Genomic DNA, 22829 nt, shown 5'->3' on the forward strand with positions numbered 1-22829 from the left:
ACTCAACAAGCTGTATAAGGCCATAAGCAAACAAGAAGATGCTCATCCAGAGGCAGGGCTCCTAGTGGCCAGGGACTTTAATGCAGGGATACTTAAATCCATTTCAGCTAACTTCTACCAGCATGTCACATGTGCAACCAGAGGGGGAAAAAAAAAAAAAAAAAAATCTAGACCACCTTTACTCCAAACACAGAGACGCGTACAAAGCTCTCCCTCAGCCTCCATTTGGCATATCTGACCCTGATTATATCCTCCTGATTCCTGCTTACAAGCAAAAACTAAAGTAGGAAATACCAGTGACTGGCTCAATACGGAAGTGGTCAGATGACGCAGATGCTAAGCTACAGGACTGTTTTGCTAGCACAGACTGGAACATGTTCCAGGACTCATCCGATGGCATTGAAAAGTATACCACATCAGTCACCGGCTTCATCAATAAGTGCACCGATGACGTTGTCCCCACAGTGACCGTACATACATACCCCAACCAGAAGCCATGGATTAAAGGCAACATCCGCGCTGAGCTAAAGGGTAGAGCTGCCGTTTCAAGGAGCGGAACGCTAACCCGGACGCTTATAAGAAATTCTGCCTGCCATCCAATGAACCATCAAACAGGCAAAGCCTCAATACAGGACGAAGATTGAATCCTACTACACCAGCTCCGATGCTCATTGGATGTGGCAAGGCCTTGCAAACTATTACGGACAACAAAGGGAAGCCCAGCCGCGAGCTATGCAGTGACACAAGCCTACCAGATGCACTAAATTACTTCTATGTCCGCTTCGATGTAAGCAACACTGAGGCATGCATGAGAGCACCAGCTGTTCCGAACGAATGTGTGGTCACTCTCTCCATAGCCAATGTAAGAGCTTTAAACAGGTCAACATTCACAAGGCAGCAGGGCAAGATTAATCACCAGGACGTATGCTCAGTGCATGCGCTGACCAACTGGTAAGTGCCTTCACTGACATTTTTATCCTGTCCCTGACAGAGTTTGTAAAACCAACATGTCTCAAGCAGACCACCCTAGTCCTGTGTCCAAGAACAAAGGTAACCTGTCTAAATGACTACCGACCGGTAGCACTCACATCTGTAGTGCTTTGAAAGGCTAGTCATGGCTCACATCAACACCATCGTCCCAGAAACCCTAGACCCATTCCAATTCATACACCACCCCAATAGATCCACAGATGACTCAATATCTATTGGACGCCACACTTCCCTTTTCCACCTGGACAAAAGGAACACCTACGTGAGAATGCTGTTCATTGACTACAGCTCAGCGTTCAACACCATAGCTTTGTGATACGCTTTGAGGGCACTAAGGACCTTGGGACTAAACACCTCCCTCTGCAACTGGATCCTGGACATCCTGGTAAGGGTAAGCAACAACACATCTGCCATGCTGATCCTCAACACGGGGGCCCCTCAGGGTGCATGCCTAGTCCCCTCCTATACTCCCATGACTGCGTTGTCTAGCACAACTCCAACACCATCATTAAGTATGCCAATGACACAAAAGGTGGTAGGCCTGATCACTGACTGCAATGAGACAGCCTATAGGGGAGTAGGTCACAGACCTGGCAGTGTGGTGCCAGGACAACAACCTCTCCCTCAACGTGATCAAGGCCGAGCACGCCACCATTCTCATCGATGGGGTTGTAGTGGAGCAGGTTGAGAGCGTCAAGTTCCTTGGTGTCCACATCCCCAACAAACCAAGACAGGTGTGAGGAGGGCACGACAACACCTATCCCCCCTCAGGAGACTGAAAATATTGGCATGGGTCCTCAGATACTAAAATGTTTTAACAGCTGCACCATCGAGAGCATACTGGTTGTATCACCACCTGGTATGGCAACTGCTTGGCACTCGACCGCAAGGCGCGACAGTCAAACTTCCTGCCATCCTGGACCTCTATACCAGGGGTGTCAGAGGAAGGCCCTAAAAATTACCAAAGACTCCAGCTACCCTAGTCAAAGACTGCTAACTCTGCTACCACACAGAGCGCAAAGTCTACTTCCAAAAGGCTTCTTAACTTAGCGCACTGATCCCGCTATCGGGATCAAAATTGACATCCGGTGAAGCTGGAGTGCACCAAATTCAAATTACATAACCGTAATATTAAACATTCATGAACATACAAGTGTCTTATATCATTTAAAATCTTAGCGTATTGTTAATCCAACCGCGTTGTCAGATTTCAAAAAGGCTTTACGGCGAAAGCATACCATGCAATTATCTGAGGACAGCGCCACACGTCAAAATACTTTTTCAAACCAGCACAGGCGTCACAAAATCCCAAATAGCAATCCACTTGTCCAACATGCATACAAACAAATCCCAAAATTTACCGGTAAAGTTCATCCAAACAAGTCAAACAATGTTTCTAATTCATCCTCAGGTACTCTAATATCTAAATAAACTATCAAATTTAAGACAGAGAATAGTATGTTCAATAGGGAAGATAAATAACGAAGAGCGCACACCTCATTCACACGCGCAACAAGACTACTATTCTAATGAGACACCTTGGGAAAACTACAACTACTTGTTCGTTTCAACTGTTCTGCCTGCGGCTATGGAACCCTGACCTGTTCATGTGGGAGAAAGATGTACATATAGGGAGGAACATAATACTATAACACAAGAGAAAGATGCACTCTAAGTGTATTTGCCATTCTGGTAAAATGCATTGTCTATTGTATAGGACAGGAGGCCAGAGTAAGGCCATGAGTGTATAGGACAACTGGACACACAAGATAGACGAGACACAGTCTACTGATCCTAGATAAAACACACACAAAAGAACGCATTAAGCTAAGTGCAGGGCCAAAGCATAGGCCTGTAGAATAGAGGAATGTATAGTATTTTTAGGACAAAGCAAGGGTCTTGCCACCATTATAATCTGACGAAAAGCAGATAGGGGCGTTATTGGGCATGAACAAACAGGAAGCCTGAACTAAAAAGATAACGGTAGGCAAAAGAATTAGGGGAAGTATGCTTATTTGCATATGGGTTGGACCCATATGTGGATAAATACAGGAGCCGGGGCTCTGGGAAGGTGTGTGTTCCGCGGACCACTCCGGCTTGCTTTACGTTGTATTAAAAGCCTATTTGATTTCACGAGTTCTTGCAAGTGTCATATTTGAACCGATTTTCCACGACAGAACTTGGCGAGCTTTGCCAGGAGTGACAGGGACTGAGGCGTTCTTGGCTGACGGCGGGTTCTTTGGGCAATCTGGCAAACAAGGGTGGCCGCCCAACTATAACAAGGTAAGCCAGTTCTTACAAATAGTTGAAATGTTTGTATGGATTGCTTCAGAGATCCTGTCTCCGCAAGAGGGACGTCAAATAGGTCTCTCTCTCAAATTACCTAAAAACAATAGAAACAAAATAACTTTTGAAATTCAATACATATGCATGTATGTGTAAGCATGGGGATTGTATAGCAAATATAGATGTACACGCATGTCTAGTGACTGAGTGAGCAGGGACTGTGAACTTCGCTTGTGTCGGGTGTTTGGGCGGGCATTTGCTCTGGTCGGACTGCTTGAACGGACCCACGTGTCTGGTTTGATTGGGGGAGTTGTTCCGTCTGATTCTGCTTGGCCGGGTTCGACCGTTTCAGGATCTGTTTTGAGATGTGCGTAAACACACCTCAATCAACCTGAGCGAGCGACCCGTGTCGGGTGTGTGATTCGGACTGCCCCTCTCGTTGGGCCATTTATGTTGGGGACTTTGTGTGGGCTGGCTAGTGCGACTGTTCGTACCCTCTGGCTGAGCGGCGGGGCTCGGGCGCAGGGCTACAGCTGCCTGCTTATACGGTTATAACATAGATAAGTAGATAAATAAATATTCATGGATACCGCTCCTAAAGGGGGACTGAACGGATGAATATTTGGTAAATAAATATTAATGGATACCGCTCCAAAAAGGGGGACTGAACGGATGAATATTTGGTAAATAAATATTCATGGATACCGCTCCAAAAAGGGGGACTGAACGGATGAATATTTGGTAAATAAATATTCATGGATACCGCTCCAAAAAGGGGGACTGAACGGATGAATATTTGGTAAATAAATATTCATGGATACCGCTCCTGAAGGGGGACTGAACGGATTAATATTTGGTAAATAAATATTCATGGATACCGCTCCTAAAGGGGGACTGAACGGATGAATATTTGGTAAATAAATATTCATGGATACCGCTCCTAAAGGGGGACTGAACAGATGAATATTTGGTAAATAAATATTCATGGATACCGCTCCTAAAGGGGGACTGAACGGATGAATATTTGGTAAATAAATATTCATGGATACTGCTCCTAAAGGGGGACTGAACGGATGAATATTTGGTAAATAAATATTAATGGATACCGCTCCAAAAAGGGGGACTGAACGGATGAATATTTGGTAAATAAATATTCATGGATACCGCTCCAAAAAGGGGGACTGAACGGATGAATATTTGGTAAATAAATATTCATGGATACTGCTCCTAAAGGGGGACTGAACGGATGAATATTTGGTAAATAAATATTCATGGATACCACTCCAAAAAGGGGGACTGAACGGATGAATATTTAGAACGCAGGAAGAACGCTGGCCTGATTGTGCGGCGTTCAACTGCAAAAAGTGTGTCATATTTGAACCGATTTTCCACGACATTCACCGGACGTACTACCTTGTCCCGGCCTGCTTTTTTCGACTCTCTTTCTCTACCGCACCTGCTGTCTCTAACTCTGAATGCTCGGCTATGAAAAGCCAACTGACATTTATTCCTGAGGTACACTGACCTGTTGCACCCTCTAGGCTTCTTCCTTGGTTCTGGCCTTTCTAGGAAGTTATTCCCAGACACCGTGCTTCTACATCTGCATTGCTTGGGGTTTTAGGCTGAGTTTCTGTACAGCACTTTGTGACATCGGCTGATGTAAAAAGGGATTTATAAATAAATTATATCAATCAAATGTTTCTTCCATTTTCACATTAGAGTATTTTGTGTAAATCGTTGACAGAAAAAGACAATTAAATGCATTTGAATCCCACTTTGTACCATGTGAAAAAATCCAAGCAGTCTGACATTTTTGAAGGCAGTGTATTTAGAGTTCCTAAAATGGAGGGATTTTAAGTACAAAGAAATAACCACTGCTTACCTGTAGTGGAGCTGGCCAGAGACAAGGCTGGAACAAAGTTGATGCCATTGCCTAATGACTTAATGAGGAAAAAAGACAAGAACATTTATTATGAAACCATAATCATACAGAATTTGCTACCTATGTTTTATCTTTGTTCTCTCAAATGTTGTCAGTGTTCTCTCTTGATACAGTAGTGGCATTCTTGCACCGAGAGCTTTTGATGGTTGCTCTTCAAACAATTTCACACCAATAATTTCTAACCTACAGGTAACTGCCAAAATAAAGGAAACACTGTTTTAATAGGGCATTGGGCCACCACGAACCACTAGAACAGCTTCAACACACCTGGAACTCTATTGGAGGGATGCGACACCATTCTTCTACAAGAAATTCCATAATTTGGTGATTTGTTGATGGTGGTGGAAAAAGCTCTCAGGCTCCACTCGAGAATCTCCCAAAAGTGTTCAATTGGGTTGAGCTTTAGTGAGAGGGAGAAAGAGACACACACACACACACACACACACACACACACACACACACACACACACACACACACACACACACACACACACACACACAGTTTAAGCTCCTTTGAGACCCCTCTTTCAGTCACTGAGATCTATTCTTGCCAAGGAAGCCAAAATAATTGGCAACTGGTCATGACCCTAAGCATGATGGGATGTTAATTGCTTAATTAACTCAGGATCCATACATGTGTGGAAGCACCTGCTTTCAATTGACTTTGTAGCACTCATTTACTCAAGTGTTTCCTTTATTTCAAATCAAATCAATTTGTATTTGTCACATACACATTGTTAGCAGATGTTAACGCGAGTGTAGCAAAATGCTTGTACTTCTAGTTCCAACAGTGCAGTAATATCTAACATGTAATCTAACAATTCCCCAACAACTACCTAATACACACAAATCTAAAGGGGTGAATGAATATCTGTACCGTTGAAGTCGGAAGATTATTTACACTTAGGTTGGAGTCGTTAAAACTCATTTTTCAACCACTCCACAAATTTCTTGTTAACAAACTATAGTTTTGGCAAGTCGGTTAGGACTACTTCGTGCATGACAAGTAATTTTTCCAACCGTTGTTTACAGACAGATGATTTCACTTATAATTCACTGTTTTACAATTCCAGTGGGTCAAAAGTTTACATACACTAAGTTGACTGTCCCTTTAAACAGCTTTGAAAATTCCAGAAAATGGTGTCATGGCTTTAGAAGCTTCTGATAGGCTAATTGACATCATTTGAGTCAATTGGAGGTGTACCTGTGGATGATTTTCAATGTCTACCTTCAAACTCAGTGCCTTTTTGCTTCACATCATGGGAAAATCTAAAGAAATCAGACCTCCACAAGTCTGGTTCATTCTTGGGAGCAATTTCCAAATGCCTGAAGGTAACACATTAATCTGTACAAACAATAGTACGCAAGTATAAACACCAAGGGACCACGCAGCCGTCTGTAACGGTCGTCGGTGGAAGATGGTGAGGACCAAAGCGCAGTGTGGTACTTGTTCCTGTTATTTATTTAAACTGAACATCTAACAAAGAAACAAAACCGCTCCGTCAGGTACAAACAGAAAGTATAATCACCCACAACTCAAGGGTGAAAACAGACTGCCTAAGTATGGTTCTCAATCAGGGACAATGATTGACAGCTGCCTCTGATTGAGAACCATACCAGGCCAAACACAGAAATACCAAATCATAGAAAAAAGAACGTAGACTGCCCACCCAAGTCACGCCCTGACCATACTAAAACACAGACATCAAAAGGAACTAAGGTCAGAACGTGACGCCGTTATACCGCTCAGGAAGGAGACGGGTTCTGTCTCCTAGAGATTAACATACTTTGGTGCGAAAAATGCAAATCAATCCCAGAACAACAGCAAAGGACCTTGTGAAGATGCTGCAGGAAGCAGGTACAAAATTATCAATATCCACAGTAAAACAAGTCCCATATAGACATAACATGAAAGGCCGCTCAGCAAGGAAGAAGCCACTGCTCCAAAACTGCCATTAAAAAGACAGACTACGGTTTGCAACTGCACATGGAGACAAAGATCATACTTTTTGGAGAAATGTCCTCTGGTCTGATGAAACAAAAATAGAACTGTTTGGCCATAATGATCATTATTGTGTTTGGAGTAGAAAGGGGGAGGCTTGCAAGCCGAAGAACACAATCCCAGCCGTGTGGCACGGGGGTGGCAGCATCATGTTGTGGGGGTGCTTTGCTGCAGGAGGGACTGGTGCCCTTCACAAAACAGATAGCATCATGAGGGTGGGAAAGTATGTGGATATATTGAAGCAACATCTCAAGACATCAGTCAGGAAGTTAAAGCTTGGTCGCAAATGGGTTTTCCAAATCGACAATGATCCCAAGCATACTCCCAAAGTTGTGGCAAAATAGCTTAAGGACAACAAAGATAAGGTATTGGAGTGGCCATCACAAAGCCCTGACCTCAATCCCATAGAACATTTGTGGGCAGAACTGAAAAAGTGTGTGCGAGCAAGGAGGCCTAAAAAACCTGACTCAGTTACACCAGCTCCTTTAGTAGGAATGGGCCAAAATTCACCCAACTTATTGTGGGAAGCTTGTGGAAGGCTACCCTAAATGTTTGACCCAAGTTAAACAATTTAAAGCAATGCTACCAAATACTAATTGAGTGTATGTAAACTTCTGACCCACTGGGAATGTGATGAAAGAAATCAAAATCTGAAATAAATCATTCTCTCTACTATCATTCTGACATTTCGCATTCTTAAAATAAAGTGGGTTCTAACTGACCTAAGACAGGGAATTTTTACTAGGATTAAATGTCCGGCATTGTGAAAAACTGAGTTTAAATGTATTTGGCTAAGGTGTATGTAAACTTCAGACTCCAACTGTACATGTAAATATATGGATGATTGAGGGCCGAGCAGCTTGGGCAAGGTGCAATAGATGGTATACAATACAGTATACATTATACATGTGATATGAGTAATGTAAGATATGAAACATTCTTAAAGTGGCATTATTTAGAGTGCATTGTATATACTGACAAGTGATCCATTTATTAAAGTGGCCAGTGATTGGGTCTCAATGTAGGCAGCAGCCTCTCTGAGTTAGTGATTGCTGTTTAACAGTCTGATGGCCTTGAGATGGAAGCTGTTTTTCAGTCTCTCGGTCCCAGCTTTGATGCACCTGTATTGACCTCACCTTCTAGATGGTAGAGGTGTGAACAGGCTGTGGCTAGGGTGGTTGATGTCATTGATGATCTTTTTGACCTTCCTGTGACATCGGGTGCCATAGGTGTCATGAAGGGCAGGTAGTTTGACGCGTTGTGCAGACCGCACTACCCTCTGGAGAGCCTTGCGGTTGAGGGCGGTGCAGTTGCCTTACCAGGCTGTGATACAGCCCGACAGGATGCTCTCAATTGTGCATCTGTAAAAGTTTGTCAGGGTTTTGGGTAACAAACCATATTTCTTCAGTCAAACTGTCTGTGTTAGTGGACCATTTCAGTTTGTCTGTGATGTGAACGCCGAGGAACTTAAAACTTTCCACCTTCATTTACAATGCTTTCCCTTCGATGTGGATAGGGGGGTGCTCCCTCTGCTGTTTCCTGAAGTCCACAATCATCTCCTTTGTTTTGTTGACGTTGAGTGAGAGGTTGTTTTCCTGACACCACACTCCGAGTGCCCTCACCTCCTCCCTGTAGGCTGTCTCGTCGCTGTTAGTAATCAAGCCCACTACTGTTGTTTCGTCTGCAAACTTGATGATTGAGTTGGAGGCGTGCACGAAGGTGAACAGGGAGTACAGGAGGGGGCTGAGCACGCACCCCAGTGTTGAGGATCAGCGACGTGGAGATGTTGTTTCCTACATTCACCACCTGGGGGCGGCCTGTCAGAAAGTCCAGGACCCAATTGCACAGGGCGGGGTTTAGCAGTTATCTGTATATTCCCAACACTTACTTTAAAAAGCTTCAGAAAATTGATCACCCAGTTATCAGACAGAAACCGTTAGCTACTAGCATCTTCCATTTTAGAAGCCATCTCTTTTACACAACCTGACTTCTGCATCACTATAGTCAGGACTGCAACCTTTTCACAAGCTGAGAATAGACTGTTTGACATTTACTCCAGAAATGGTCTCTCACATTGTTTCTTGTGTGTGTGTGTGTGTGTGTGTGTGTGTGTGTGTGTGTGTGTGTGTGTGTGTGTGTGTGTGTGTGTGTGTGTGTGTGGCTTCACTTCTACATGCATGTCTACATACTGCAGGGGTTCAAGAAAGAGAAAGAGAGAGAAAGAGAGACACAACCCACCTGTGGACAAAAACACATTCACAGAAATATCCTGCTGTTATGTGATTCAAGTAATCCTCTCCCCAGGAGCACCAAGGTAACAAGATAGCTCACACAAATTACAACATGGGGAGAAGAACAAATGCATCATAAAGGAAGAGCCTCGCCAGGCATCATAAGTTGGTGTGTGTGTGCTCCAAAATGACCTCCGCCAGTCCTTGAAAATGCTGATGTTTTAGCTTGGAACAAGAGGGGAAGAACCATGGGTGGGCCTCCACTGGTGGAGTGTGTGCGTGCATGCGTGTGTGACGTGGTAGTGTGACGGCTCTATCTACTGGCAATTTCACATATCCCTATTTATAAACCCAGAGAGCAAGAAGCTCCATTTACTGCTGTTTCATTTTGGAGGAGAGAAAAATTACTCTCTCCAGAGTGAGTCATCATCTCATAAACTCTTTCCAGAGTGAGTCATCATCTCATAGACTCTCTCCAGTGAGTCATCATCTCATAAACTCTTTCCAGAGTGAGTCATCATCTCATAGACTCTCTCCAGTGAGTCATCATCTCATAAACTCTTTCCAGAGTGAGTCATCATCTCATAAACTCTTTCCAGAGTGAGTAATCATCTCATAAACTCTTTCCAGAGTGAGCCATCATCTCATATACTTTCTCCAGAGAATGGCTCTCTTCCTCCTGTTCAAAGACAAGGATATATAGAAAAGAAAAAACAACAGTCATTTTCACAAGAGAAGAGAATTGTTTACAGAGTACACATACACTGAGTCAAATGTTCCCTCTAAACTGCGAGCCTGCGTGGGCGTATAGTAGCTCCGAGACTGCCACACAGCCCCCTGGGACTGCTGCAGAAATATTAGGCTATAGAGAGAAGCACAAGATTGAACTTCATTTGACTTTTAAGAGCAGTGGTCACCATTCCTAGTCGATCGCCAAACATTTCTGTAAAAACCCCAACAATAAATCCTTGTGTTCCTATTTTTGAATTCGTCTTGGGCTGTTGGTGTAGGCTCACCCGATTCAACTGCCCGATTCAACTGTTGCCCTTTTTCACCATTTCATGTATCTGGTAGAAAATGCGGTGCGACTCGAGTTTTGCCATCAGCTGGTCAGTGTCAGTGGAGGAAAGGTAGAGTGGAGAGAAGTTGAGAGGCGGAACCTCAGTCTGCTGCTCTTTCCTCCTTTGAGACTGACCATCAGTCAAATACAAATAAAAAGCTAATTATTTAAAATGTGTCCTCACTCAGTTGTGCCTCACAAGTAATACAACAACAGATCTATTACCTGTGTGATCTTATAGCCAACCTTCCTGGGACATCATGTCTCGCTCCAACCACCAACAGTTGCACCACAGACTGTCCAGGAGTTGGCAGATGCTTTAGTCCAGGTCTGGGAGGAGATCCCTCAGGAGACCATCCGCCACCTCATCAGGAGCATGCCCAGGCGTTATAGGGAGGTCATACAGGCACGTGGAGGCCACACACACTACTGAGCCTCATTTTGACTTGTTTTAAGGACATTACATCAAAGTTGGATCAGCCTGTAGTGTGGTTTTCCACTTTAATTTTGAGTGTCACTCCAAATCCAGACCTCCATGGGTTGATAAATTTGATTTCCATTGATAATTTTTGTGTGATTTTGTTGTCAGCACATTCAACTATGTAAAGAAAAAAGTATTTAATACGAATATTTCATTCATTCAGATCTAGGATGTGTTATTTTAGTGTTCCCTTTATTTTTTTTGAGCAGTGCATATTAGAATCACCTTTGACAGCATTTACAGCTGTGAGTCTATCTGGGTAAGTCTCTAAGAGCTTTGCACATCTGGATTGTACAATATTTGTACATTTTTCTTTAAGAAATTCTTTAAGCTCTGTCAAATTGGTTATCGATCATTGCTAGGACATCGATTTCCAAGTCTTACAACAAATTTGAAAGCCATTTTAAGTAAACTGTAGCTAGGCCACTCAGGAACATTCAATGTCATCTTGGTAAGCAACTCCAGTGTATGTTTGGCCTTGAGTTTTAGGTTATTGTCCCACTGGCCTTGCGTTTTAGGTTATTTGTCTCCCAGTGTCTGTTGGAAAGCAGACTGAACTATCAGGTATCAAGGTAAGACGCAAGTGCAGACTGTTTGAAGTAACAATGTTTATTGTAACAACGGGCAGGCAAACAACAGGTCAAGGCAGGCAAGGGTCGATAATCCAGAGTAGGAGCAAAGATACAGGATGGCAGGCAGGCTCAGGCAGAGGGGTAAGGCAAGGGTCAAAAGCCAGGAGGATAAGAAAAAGAGAGGCTGGTAAAAGACAGGCGCTGACAGGATAAACACTGGTAAGCTTGACAAACAAGACAAACTGGCACAGACAGACAGAAAACACCGGTATAAATACCCAGAGGATAAGTGGGGAAAATGGGCGACACCTGGAGGGTGTGGAGACAAGCACAAGGACAGGTGAAACAGATCAGGGCGTGACACTGAAACAGGTTTTTGCATGTGCATAGCTCTGAACTCCCTAGTCATTGCCAATGACAAGCATACCCATAACATTATGAAGCCACCACCATGCTTGAAAATATGAAGGGTGGTACTCAGTGGTGTGTTGTGTTGGATTTGTCCCAAACAAAATGCTTTGTATTCAGGACATAAAGTTAATTTCTCTGTCACATTTGTGACATTGTAGTTTAAGTTTAGTGCTTTACTGCTAACAGGATGCATATTTTGGAAAACATTTATTCTGTACAGGATTCCTTCTTTTTTCTTCTTTAGTATTGTGGAGTAACTACAATATTGTTGATCCATCCTCAGTTTTCTCCTATCACTCTGTAACTGTTTTTAAGTCACCCCTGGGCTCATGGTGAAATCCCTGAGCAGTTTCCAACCTATCCAGCAACTGAGTTAGCAAGGATGCCAGTATCTTTGTAGTTACTGGGTGTATTGATACACCATCCAAAGTGTAATTAATAACTTCACCATGTTCCAAGGGATATTCAATATCTGTTTTTTTGTACACATCTACCAATAGGTGCCCTTCTTTGTGAGGCATTGGAAAACCTCCCTGGTCTTGTGGTTGAATCTGTGTTTTAAATTCACTCACTGCTCAACTGAGGGACCTTACAGATAATTGTATGTGTGGGGTACAGAGATGAGGTAGTCATTTAAAAATCATGTTAAACACTATTATTGCACACAGAGTTAGTCCATGCAACTTATTATGTGACTTGTTAAGCAAACCTTTACTCCTGAACTTATTTAGGCTTGCCATAACAAAGGGGTTGAGTACATTTCAGCGTAAAAAAACAGGACATTGTGCTTATTGTGTATAGGCCAGTGACATAAAATCTACATTTTATTCATTTTAACTCAGGTTGTAACACAACATTTGGAAAAAGTCAAGGGGTGTGAATACTTTCTGAAGGCACTGTAAGTAGGACAAGTAAAATATTGGAGTTGTGCCTGTTTTTCACATGTGTATAGCCCTCTCATTTGCTAGAATAGTCCCACCTGATCTTGCCTCCTACGACTGCCTTCCATTTTTTAAGACATGTATTTTCATTGTTTAGAGCGGCCACTAGAGTATCTGGACAAATTGATCATCTGCTGCCTCCCCTATCAAGGTGTTTTGGTATTTCCCTTATGCAGTACGCTTTTCTGCGCATTAACTTTTACTATACCATCACAAGTCATTCCAACCATGACAATGAGCCCGTCCTCCTATCAGTACTCCTACTAGCCACCTCTGCTGCCCACCCGGGAGGCCTCCGCCCACCCATTCTTGACAGAACGGGTCAGATTGATGCCCTTTATCATGCATGAATAGGCAAACAGGAGGAAATGCTCTGCCCAATCACTCATCTCCAGCTGAGTTTACCCATAGAGATGTATACACTCCTGTCATATAGCACTGGAGAGGGGAGACAGACACACAGAGGGACAGATAATGGAGGAGGGAGAGATTGAATGGGAAAGTGAAAAAGAGAGTGATGTGTGAGAGGAGAAGAGCAAAGAACTAGAACAAGACAGGGGACATCCTCTCTCCCTCCCAGCCACTGAGCTGCACAGTTAGTACACCATGTGCGTACATTGAATGAGGTTTGACTGACGGGTATGAGTAACCCACATGAAGGATTTGACCGCTCTTCGCACCCTGGCATACCAAAGGCCCTCTGGGAAAGCAGTCTAAATGCCATCTCACATCGAGCTCAACCTGCTAACTAGGGCACATCTCCATAATCCTCCTTACAGAGCATGGTGTGCCAAGGAACAGAACAGAAGGCTGGTGACCAAGCATGATTAGGATTAGCCGCGGACACCAGGAGACAGGGAAAGAGCTCCTCTACCTCAACCCAACTGGTAATGGCGTAGCCGGCAGGTGTTTATCCTAATGGAAGAAAAGACAGTCGTAACACTGCTTCTCCACTCCCTCAGATAAGAACAACCAGCTTAGGACCTAATGTTCCAAGGTGTCTGGGTTTATTTAGTTTAGTTGAAGGCACCAGCAGACAAGCAGGGATAATACCCTTCATTATCAACCTAATGGTGCTTTTCTTTGCTGAGTCGCTGGTTCAGTCAGTTTAATAAACGTGTCTGGGAGATATTTGTCTGCATTAAATGTGTACATAGTCTTGGTACACCACCAGACACAGGAAGTTCAATGTATTAAAGTTTGTTAGGAGGGTGAAGTCAGCTAACTGGATAAGGTAAGGCAGATAGATATAAATAAAGATATGGTCGTGTTCTATAACTGCTTTACAATATCTAATTCAATCCCGTATGCTATAGACATTTTACATGATAAAATGGGACCCAATGCATTTGTTTACATTCATGTGCGTTGTGTTCAATCACCTTCACATGGAAATTAGACAACTCATTTATTTTACATCCATGTCTGTTTATACTGGCATCCCAAATGTACGAAGCCATGAGAGACATGCCCTACCTTCAAAATATGGGAACATCACCAGAATTCTTGCCTTGTTCTTGCCTTCTTTCTTCAAATATTCGGAATTTGAACAGGTTTATAAAGGACAGATATATATATATATATATATATATATATATATATATATATATATATATATATATATATCAGGGTCCAGGCAGAGTCCAGTCTTCATAACGATCACTGTAATCAACTCAACTGCTAGAATTGATCACAGTGTGTTTTTGAAGCAGTCAGTAAAGAATATCAAACCAACCCTACACAGCTCTTTAAGCCCTCATCTTCCTCCTCAACCTTTAAAGTGATACAAAATACCCTCTCCAGCAATCAAACCCCCATTACCTTGTGGCCAACAAGACCTTATTACAGTACAGTATAACTGATTCTACCCACACAGTGATATCCCACTGGGCCACAGCCATTAGCTCCTGCCCTTTGTAGGTTCCAGACGCACATCAATCAAATCAGACACCCCCTCTCTACGCGGGTACAATCAGTGCCGTCTCCACAACGTTATTTGGGATAACGTTGCCGTGATTCAGCTGAAAACATCAAATCAATTCGAGCTCCAAAAGGAAAATATAAGTGAATCAGGGCCTCCTGGGTGGCGCAGTGGTCTAAAGCACTGCATCGCAGTGCTAGCTGTGCCACCAGAGACTCTGGGTTTGAGCCCAGGCTCTGTTGCAGCCGGCCGCAACCGGGAGGTCCATGTGGCGGCGCACAATTGGCCTAGTGTCGTCCGGGTTAGGGAGGGTTTGGCCGGCAGGGATATCCTTGTCTAATCGCGCACTAGCGACTCCTGTGGCGAGCCGTGCGCAGTGCACGCTGACCAGGTCGCTAGGTGTACGGTGTTTTCTCCGACACATTGGTGCGGCTGGCTTCCGGGTTGGATGCACGCTGTGTTAAGAAGCAGTGCGGCTTGATTGGGTTGTGTTTCGAGTCCGTGTGGGAGTCGTAGCAATGAGACAAGACAGTAACGACTAACAATAGGATACCAAGAAATTGGGGAGAAAAATGGGGTAAATACAGTGCCTTGCGAAAGTATTCGGCCCCCTTGAACTTTACAACCTTTTGCCACATTTCAGGCTTCAAACAAAGATATAAAACTGTATTTTTTTGTGAAGAATCAACAACAAGTGGGACACAATCATGAAGTGGAACGACATTTATTGGATATTTCAAACTTTTTTAACAAATCAAAAACTGAAAAATTGGGCGTGCAAAATTATTCAGCCCCTTTACTTTCAGTGCAGCAAACTCTCTCCAGAAGTTCAGTGAGGATCTCTGAATGATCCAATGTTGACCTAAATGACTAATGATGATAAATACAATCCACCTGTGTGTAATCAAGTCTCCGTATAAATGCACCTGCACTGTGATAGTCTCAGAGGCCCGTTAAAAGCGCAGAGAGCATCATGAAGAACAAGGAACACACCAGGCAGGTCCGAGATACTGTTGTGAAGAAGTTTAAAGCCGGATTTGGATACAAAAATATTTCCCAAGCTTTAAACATCCCAAGGAGCACTGTGCAAGCTAAGATAATATTGACATGGAAGGAGTATCAGACCACTGCAAATCTACCAAGACCTGGCCGTCCCTCTAAACTTTCAGCTCATACAAGGAGAAGACTGATCAGAGATGCAGCCAAGAGGCCCATGATCACTCTGGATGAACTGCAGAGATCTACAGCTGAGGTGGGAGACTCTGTCCATAGGACAACAATCAGTCGTATATTGCACAAATCTGGCCTTTATGGAAGAGTGGCAAGAAGAAAGCCATTTCTTAAAGATATCCATAAAAAGTGTCATTTAAAGTTTGCCACAAGCCACCTAGGAGACACACCAAACATGTGGAAGAAGGTGCTCTGGTCAGATGAAACCAAAATTGAACTTTTTGGCAACAATGCAAAACGTTATGTTTGGCGTAAAAGCAACACAGCTGAACACACCATCCCCACTGTCAAACACGGTGGTGGCAGCATCATGGTTTGGGCCTGCTTTTCTTCAGCAGGGACAGGGAAGATGGTTAAAATTGATGAGAAGATGGATGGAGCCAAATACAGGACCATTCTGGAAGAAAACCTGATGGAGTCTGCAAAAGACCTGAGACTGGGACGGAGATTTGTCTTCCAACAAGACAATGATCCAAAGCAAAATCTACAATGGAATGGTTCAAAAATAAACATATCCAGGTGTTAGAATGGCCAAGTCAAAGTCCAGACCTGAATCCAATCGAGAATCTGTGGAAAGAACTGAAAACTGCTGTTCACAAATGCTCTCCATCCAACCTCACTGAGCTTGAGCTGTTTTGCAAGGAGGAATGGGAAAGAATTTCAGTCTCTCGATGTGCAAAACTGATAGAGACATACCCCAAGCGACTTACAGCTGTAATCGCAGCAAAAGGTGGCGCTACAAAGTATTAACTTAACCTTTCTGATCTCCCCATCCCGGATCCGGGTTCGTGAATACAGACTCAAGCTCATTACCATAACGCAACGTTAACTATTCATGAAAATCGCAAATGAAATGAAATAAATATGCTAGCTCTCAAGCTTAGCCTTTTGTTAACAACACTGTCATCTCAGATTTTCAAAATATGCTTCTCAACCATTGCAAAACAAGCATTTGTGTAACAGTATTGATGGCTAACGTAGCATTTAGCATTAGCATTCAGCTGGCAACATTTACACAAAAAAACAGAAAAGCATTCAAAAAAATCATTTACCTTTGAAGAACTTCAGATGTTTTCAATGAGGAGACTCTCAGATAGCAAATGTTCAGTTTTTCCTGAAAGATTATTTGTTTAGGACAAATCGCTCCGTTTTCTGCGTCACGTTTAGCTATGAAAAAAACCCTGTATCCAGGATTGTGTAAATCTATCAGCAAGCTCATTAGCATAACACAACGTTAACTATTTATGAAAATCGCAAATGAAATGAAATAAATATGCCATCTCTCAAGCTTAGCCTTTTGTAAACAACACTGTCATCTCAGATTTTCAAAATATGCTTCTCAACCATAGGAAAACAATAATTTGTGTAAAAGTAGCTAGCTAGAGTTAGCATTTCGCGTTAGCATTTAGCGTTAGCATTAGCGTTAGCATCCAGCACGCAACATTAACAAAAACATAAAAGCCTTCAAATAAAATCATTTACCTTTGAAGAACTTCTGATGTTTTCAATGAGGATACTCTCAGTTAGATAGCAGATGCTCAGTTTTTCCAAAAAGATTCCTTGTGTATTAGAAATAGCTCCGTTTTATACATCACATTTGGCTACCAAAAAAAATCCATAAATTCAGTCCTCAAAACGCAAACTTTTTTCCAAATTAACTCCATAATATCGACTGAAAACATGGCAAACGTTGTTTAGAATCAATCATCAAGGTGTTTTTCACATATCTCTTCATTGATACATCGTTCTTGGACACATGCTTTCTCCCCTGAATCAAATGGTAAAGTAGAAGCAGCTGGCAATTGCGCACCGAATTCGACGCAGGACACCAGGCGGACACTTGGAAAATGTAGTCTCTTATGGTCAATCTTCCAATGATATGCCTACAAATACGTCACAATGCTGCTAAGACCTTGGGCGAACGACAGAAAGTGTAGGCTCATTCGTTGCGCAATCACAGCCATATAAGGAGAGAATGGAAAACAGAGCTTCAGAAATTCTGCTAATTCCTGGGTGATGCATCATCTTGGTTTCGCCTGTAGAATGAGTTCTGGGGCACTTACAGACAAAATCTTTGCAGATTCTGAAACTTCAGAGTGTTTTCTTTCCAAAACTGTCAAGAATATGCATAGTCGAGCATCTTTTCGTGACAAAATATCGCGCTTAAAACGGGAACGTTTTTTATCCAAAAATGAAATAGCGCCCCTAGAGCTCTAACAGGTTAGGGGGCTGAATAATTTTGCACGCCCAATTTTTTAGTTTTTGATTTGTTAAAAAAGTTTGAAATATCCAATAAATGTCGTTCCACTTCATGATTGTGTCCCACTTGTTGTTGATTCTTCACAAAAAATACAGTTTTCTATCTTTATGTTTGAAGCCTGAAATGTGGCAAAAGGTCGCAAAGTTCAAGGGGGCCGAATACTTTCGCAAGGCACTGTATATATATATAAATGAATCAGTAAAGAGTGTGGACATCTGTTTGATTTGTTTTTTTTTTCTTTCAGATCAGAGAAGCATAAGCATGAAACCTGAAAAGTTGAAGAAAGATTGGATCGGTCAAGTGTACTCTTCTTCGTATTCAACTGAAAGTAGAGGTGTGGCTATACTCATTAACCTCTGCGCACCGAACCTGTTAGCGGGATGAAATTTGACAACATACGGTGATCCCTACATAAATAGTCATATTAAACATTCATGAAAATATAAGTATCTAACATGTTTCGAAAGCCTAGAATCTTGCTAATCTAACTGCGTTGTCAGATTTAAAAAAGGATTTACTGCGAAAGAATACAATGCGATTATCTGAGGATAGAGCCCCATAAAAAACAACTATTTCAACCAGCACAGGCGTAACAAAGTCACAAACTGCAATAAAATAAATTGTTTACCTTTGACGATCTTCCTCTGTTTGCAATCCCAATCGACGACACATTCGATGTAAATACACACACTAAACGTGACTTTTCCAGTCATGTTTGGTTTCATTGCAATCAACTGGTTTGTTTGTAACACAACCAAACTTGATGGGTCATTTTGCGGGACATATTGACTGAAAGAAACCGATTTGTAACAAGTAATGACATCATTGTGCGCCAATGATATGACCGCTGTTTCGTTGATTGACTGTATTTTAACCCAATGACCACTGATCATCTTGAAATCTAGCTGGGTAGATAGCCAATGAGCTGAGGTCAACGGCAATATGTAATGTTTATGTGTTGGAAGACCAACCCATGTAGTAAACTCCGGCGTAAAGAGGGTCATACCGGAACAGCGTTGTTTTGGTAAAGCGCTTCTTCAGCTGTTTATATATCAATCAGTATGGCGACTAAGTCAGGGAAAGCTAAATCTAAGTCTAGATATACAGCTGTACACACAATTTTTGAAGAAATTGATCGGGAAAGTGAGACAGAGATTGTTGGAGGACGATTAATTTAGCGATTCCCAAATGGAGGAATATTTTTTTAACGGAGAGGACATCGTTTTGGACTGGTTCTTCTCAAGTTCTTCTCATGCTAATGCCGTTGTTTGAAATTAATAATATAAAATATGTGATTTTATTTTATTTTAGTAGCAATATATAAAAATGTAATGTAATGAAATGTGAGATGCGTGTGTCTGCCGCCCCAACCCACCCCCACATGAAATAGCCTATTTGAGTCTGTTGAGCGGAGGGCAGGCCCACAACAATGGCCAAAGTGAAATGGAGACAGTAGATACAGATGGTCTGTTGTAATATAATAAAGACAGTAGATCTAGCTGGTCTGTCATAATATAATAGAGACATTAGCATCTGGTCTCCCATCCAGGAACTGACCAGGACCAACCCTGCTTAGCTTCAGAAGCAAGCCAGCAGTGGTATGCAGGGTGGTATGCTGCTGGCAATCAATAACAATCATTGGAGGAGATGGGAACTGTGTTCTTGATAAGGATCTTGATAAGTCACCAAGAGCTAAATTATTAGGCAAAATTACTAATGAAATTGGGCTGGTTGATATTTGGCATTGAACACATCCCTCAACCAAAGACTACACATTCTTCTCTAACCTTCATTGTTCATATTTGAGGTTAGACTTCTCATTCCAGGTAACCTTGTTGGTCTGGTCAGGAGCTGTGCAGTCAGAGAGTTTGCTGCACTGAAAGTAAAGGGGCTGAATAATTTTGCACGCCCAATTTTTCAGTTTTTGATTTGTTAAAAAAGTTTGAAATATCCAATAAATGTCGTTCCACTTCATGATTGTGTCCCACTTGTTGTTGATTCTTCACAAAAAATACAGTTTTATATCTTTATGTTTGAAGCCTGAAATGTGGCAAAAGGTTGCAAAGTTCAAGGGGGCCGAATCCTTTCGCAAGGCACTGTATACATACACACAAAGAAATCAGGAAATATAACTTTCTAATTAAGAACAGGAACATAAACAGCACCCGTCCAAGGACAGCTGGGAGAAATTGGTGGTGACAACGACAGCTCTTTACAAACTGCTCTCAAAGAGCAGGAAAAGAGCTATTCATTAATAGACACAACTATATAAAGCATGATAATAAATCTGTCTCTTAGCTAATCTGATTTGTTGTTGCCTTAATCACAACTCTGTTGCGTGCGTTAAAGATGTATCAGGCAAATTGTTTCGGCTCCAATGAGATAAGAGCATGTTTACTCAGTTCTATAAACTCACAAGCTACAGTTAAAAGTTATACATAAATTACAAACTACACCTGTAAATATGACCCTGCATGTTCTGGGGATTGTCCCAAATGTAAGCAACACAAAGGTAATGATGTACAGTACATCTTATCTGGTACTGTCCCATTGTTAAAGATTTCTGGAATAGGCGTGGAAGGGAACATCTAAAATATTTTGGGCTCTCCAGTTGAGTTACAGCCTCTCCAATGCACTCTGGATCGATACTCGGCTAACCCTGCACTGAAATGTCATGCAAAAATCTAGATGAACAATTCTTCAATCATGGTTGAAGAACCCAAACATCCCTGGTTGCTCAGAAACCTGTTGTGGTTGTTTCCTCTGGAAAGACTGACTTATTTCATCCAGCTTGGTAAACTTGATGTGTTTTTGCATATCTGGAGCCCTGTATTTCGGTTCATAGATGAGTGTGCGAATATACTGTAGGTGATTGCCAGCCCATAACACACCAAGCATCTGGCTTTTGCTCTTTGTACCATTTGGAATTCATTCATTACAATAATTTGTTTGGGCGGAAAGGGGAAGAGAGAGAGGGGTGGGACGGGGATATACGTACAGTGGGAAGAAAAAGTATGTGAACCCTTTAGAATTACCTGTATTTCTGCATAAATTGGTTATAAAATCTGTTGTGCTGTGCCTTTTTTTCTCCACACAGAATATTTTGCCAGTAGTGCTGTGGAACATCCAGGTGCTCTTTTGCGAACTTCAGAGGCGCATCAACGTTTTTTCTGGACAGTAGTTGCTTCTTCCATGGTGTTCTCCCTTGAACACCATTCTTGTTTAGTGTTTTACGTATTGTAGACTCGTCAACAGAGATGTTAGCATCTTCCAGAGATTTCTGTAAGTCTTTAGCTGAGACTCTAGGATTCTTCTTAACCTCATTGAGCATTCTTGCTGTGCTCTTGCAGTCATCTATGCAGGACGGCCACTCCTAGGGAGTAGCAAAAGTGCAGAAATTTCTCCATTTATCGACAATTTGTCTTACTGTGGACTGACTTTGAGATACTTTTGAAACCCTTTCCAGCTTTAAGCAAGGCAACAACTCTTAAGCTTAGGTCTTCTGAAATCTCTTTCGTTCCGAGGCATGGTTCACATCAGGCAATGCTTCTTGTGAATAGCAACTCACATTTTAATGGGGCAGGGCAACTCTAAACAAAATATCCAATCTCATTGATTTGACTCCAGGTTAGTTGACTCCTGACTCTAATTAGCTTTTGGGGAAGTCATTAGCCTTGGGGTTCACATACTTTTTTCCAACCTACACTGTGAATGTTTAAATTATGTATTCAATAAAGACAAGAAAAATACAATAATTTGTGTGTTACTAGTTTAAGCACACTGTGTTTGTCTATTGTTGTGACTTAGATGAAGATCAGATCAAATTTTATGTAAAATTTATGCAGAAATCCAGATAATTCCAGATTGTTCACATTCTTTTTCTTGCCACTATTTATCATGGAAAAACAATTTTCAAAAAGATATGTACTGTAGAATGCAGTGACTTTTTCTTGCCTATTCAATCTCGTTCTATTCTTGAAGACATGGAAATTGCTTTATTATTATTTTAAAATGGTTGGTTTTGTCTGTATGGGAAATAAAATGTTTGAAAGAAAGAAAGAGAAGCAGAGCCACTCAAGCGAACCTCTAATATTAAGGCAGTATTATTAACTCCACATTATGGTATGATGTGGTGGTCCCTAGTTTCAAGAATCTTCAAGTCTAATTTCTCCTTGAAGTGCGTCTCCAGAGACACTGCTTGCTGCTTGCAACAGGAGGTAAGCCCTGCTCTGTCAGTGCACAATTCAGTTTTAACTCAGTATGCATCCACGCAGTGGCTCTAGAGATAGAAAATAAAGTTGGATTCTATTGGTTAGAACAGAAATTTGAATAGAGGCTGAAATGTTTATACATATGTTATGCAACTGCAATACATAGAGTCTGGCATGTAGAAAATGTTGAAAGATTCTAACACTACTATGCTAATATCAACAGTATATAAGCTAATTTGGAGTCACATGAGCCTGGTCATTATATACATTTGCACTTTCGCAATTCCTCTG

The 22829-nt window shown here is 42.0% G+C and overlaps 1 long non-coding RNA gene across 1 annotated transcript; it reads right to left on the reverse strand.

Annotated features, from left to right (window-relative positions):
• Positions 1-16813: 16813 nt before the first annotated feature.
• On the reverse strand, positions 16814-17854 carry LOC149972852 (uncharacterized). The gene is made up of 2 exons (XR_016490613.1): positions 17550-17854; positions 16814-17181 (listed from the first exon to the last, which is right to left on the reverse strand). It is a non-coding gene; the product is annotated as an uncharacterized LOC149972852 (long non-coding RNA).
• Between the last annotated feature and the right edge of the window lie 4975 nt (positions 17855-22829).

The sequence above is a fragment of the Oncorhynchus mykiss genome, chromosome 22 (genome assembly GCF_057628025.1).
Source record: "Oncorhynchus mykiss isolate SJ-2025 chromosome 22, ASM5762802v1, whole genome shotgun sequence".
In the NCBI taxonomy this organism is placed as follows: domain Eukaryota; kingdom Metazoa; phylum Chordata; class Actinopteri; order Salmoniformes; family Salmonidae; genus Oncorhynchus; species Oncorhynchus mykiss.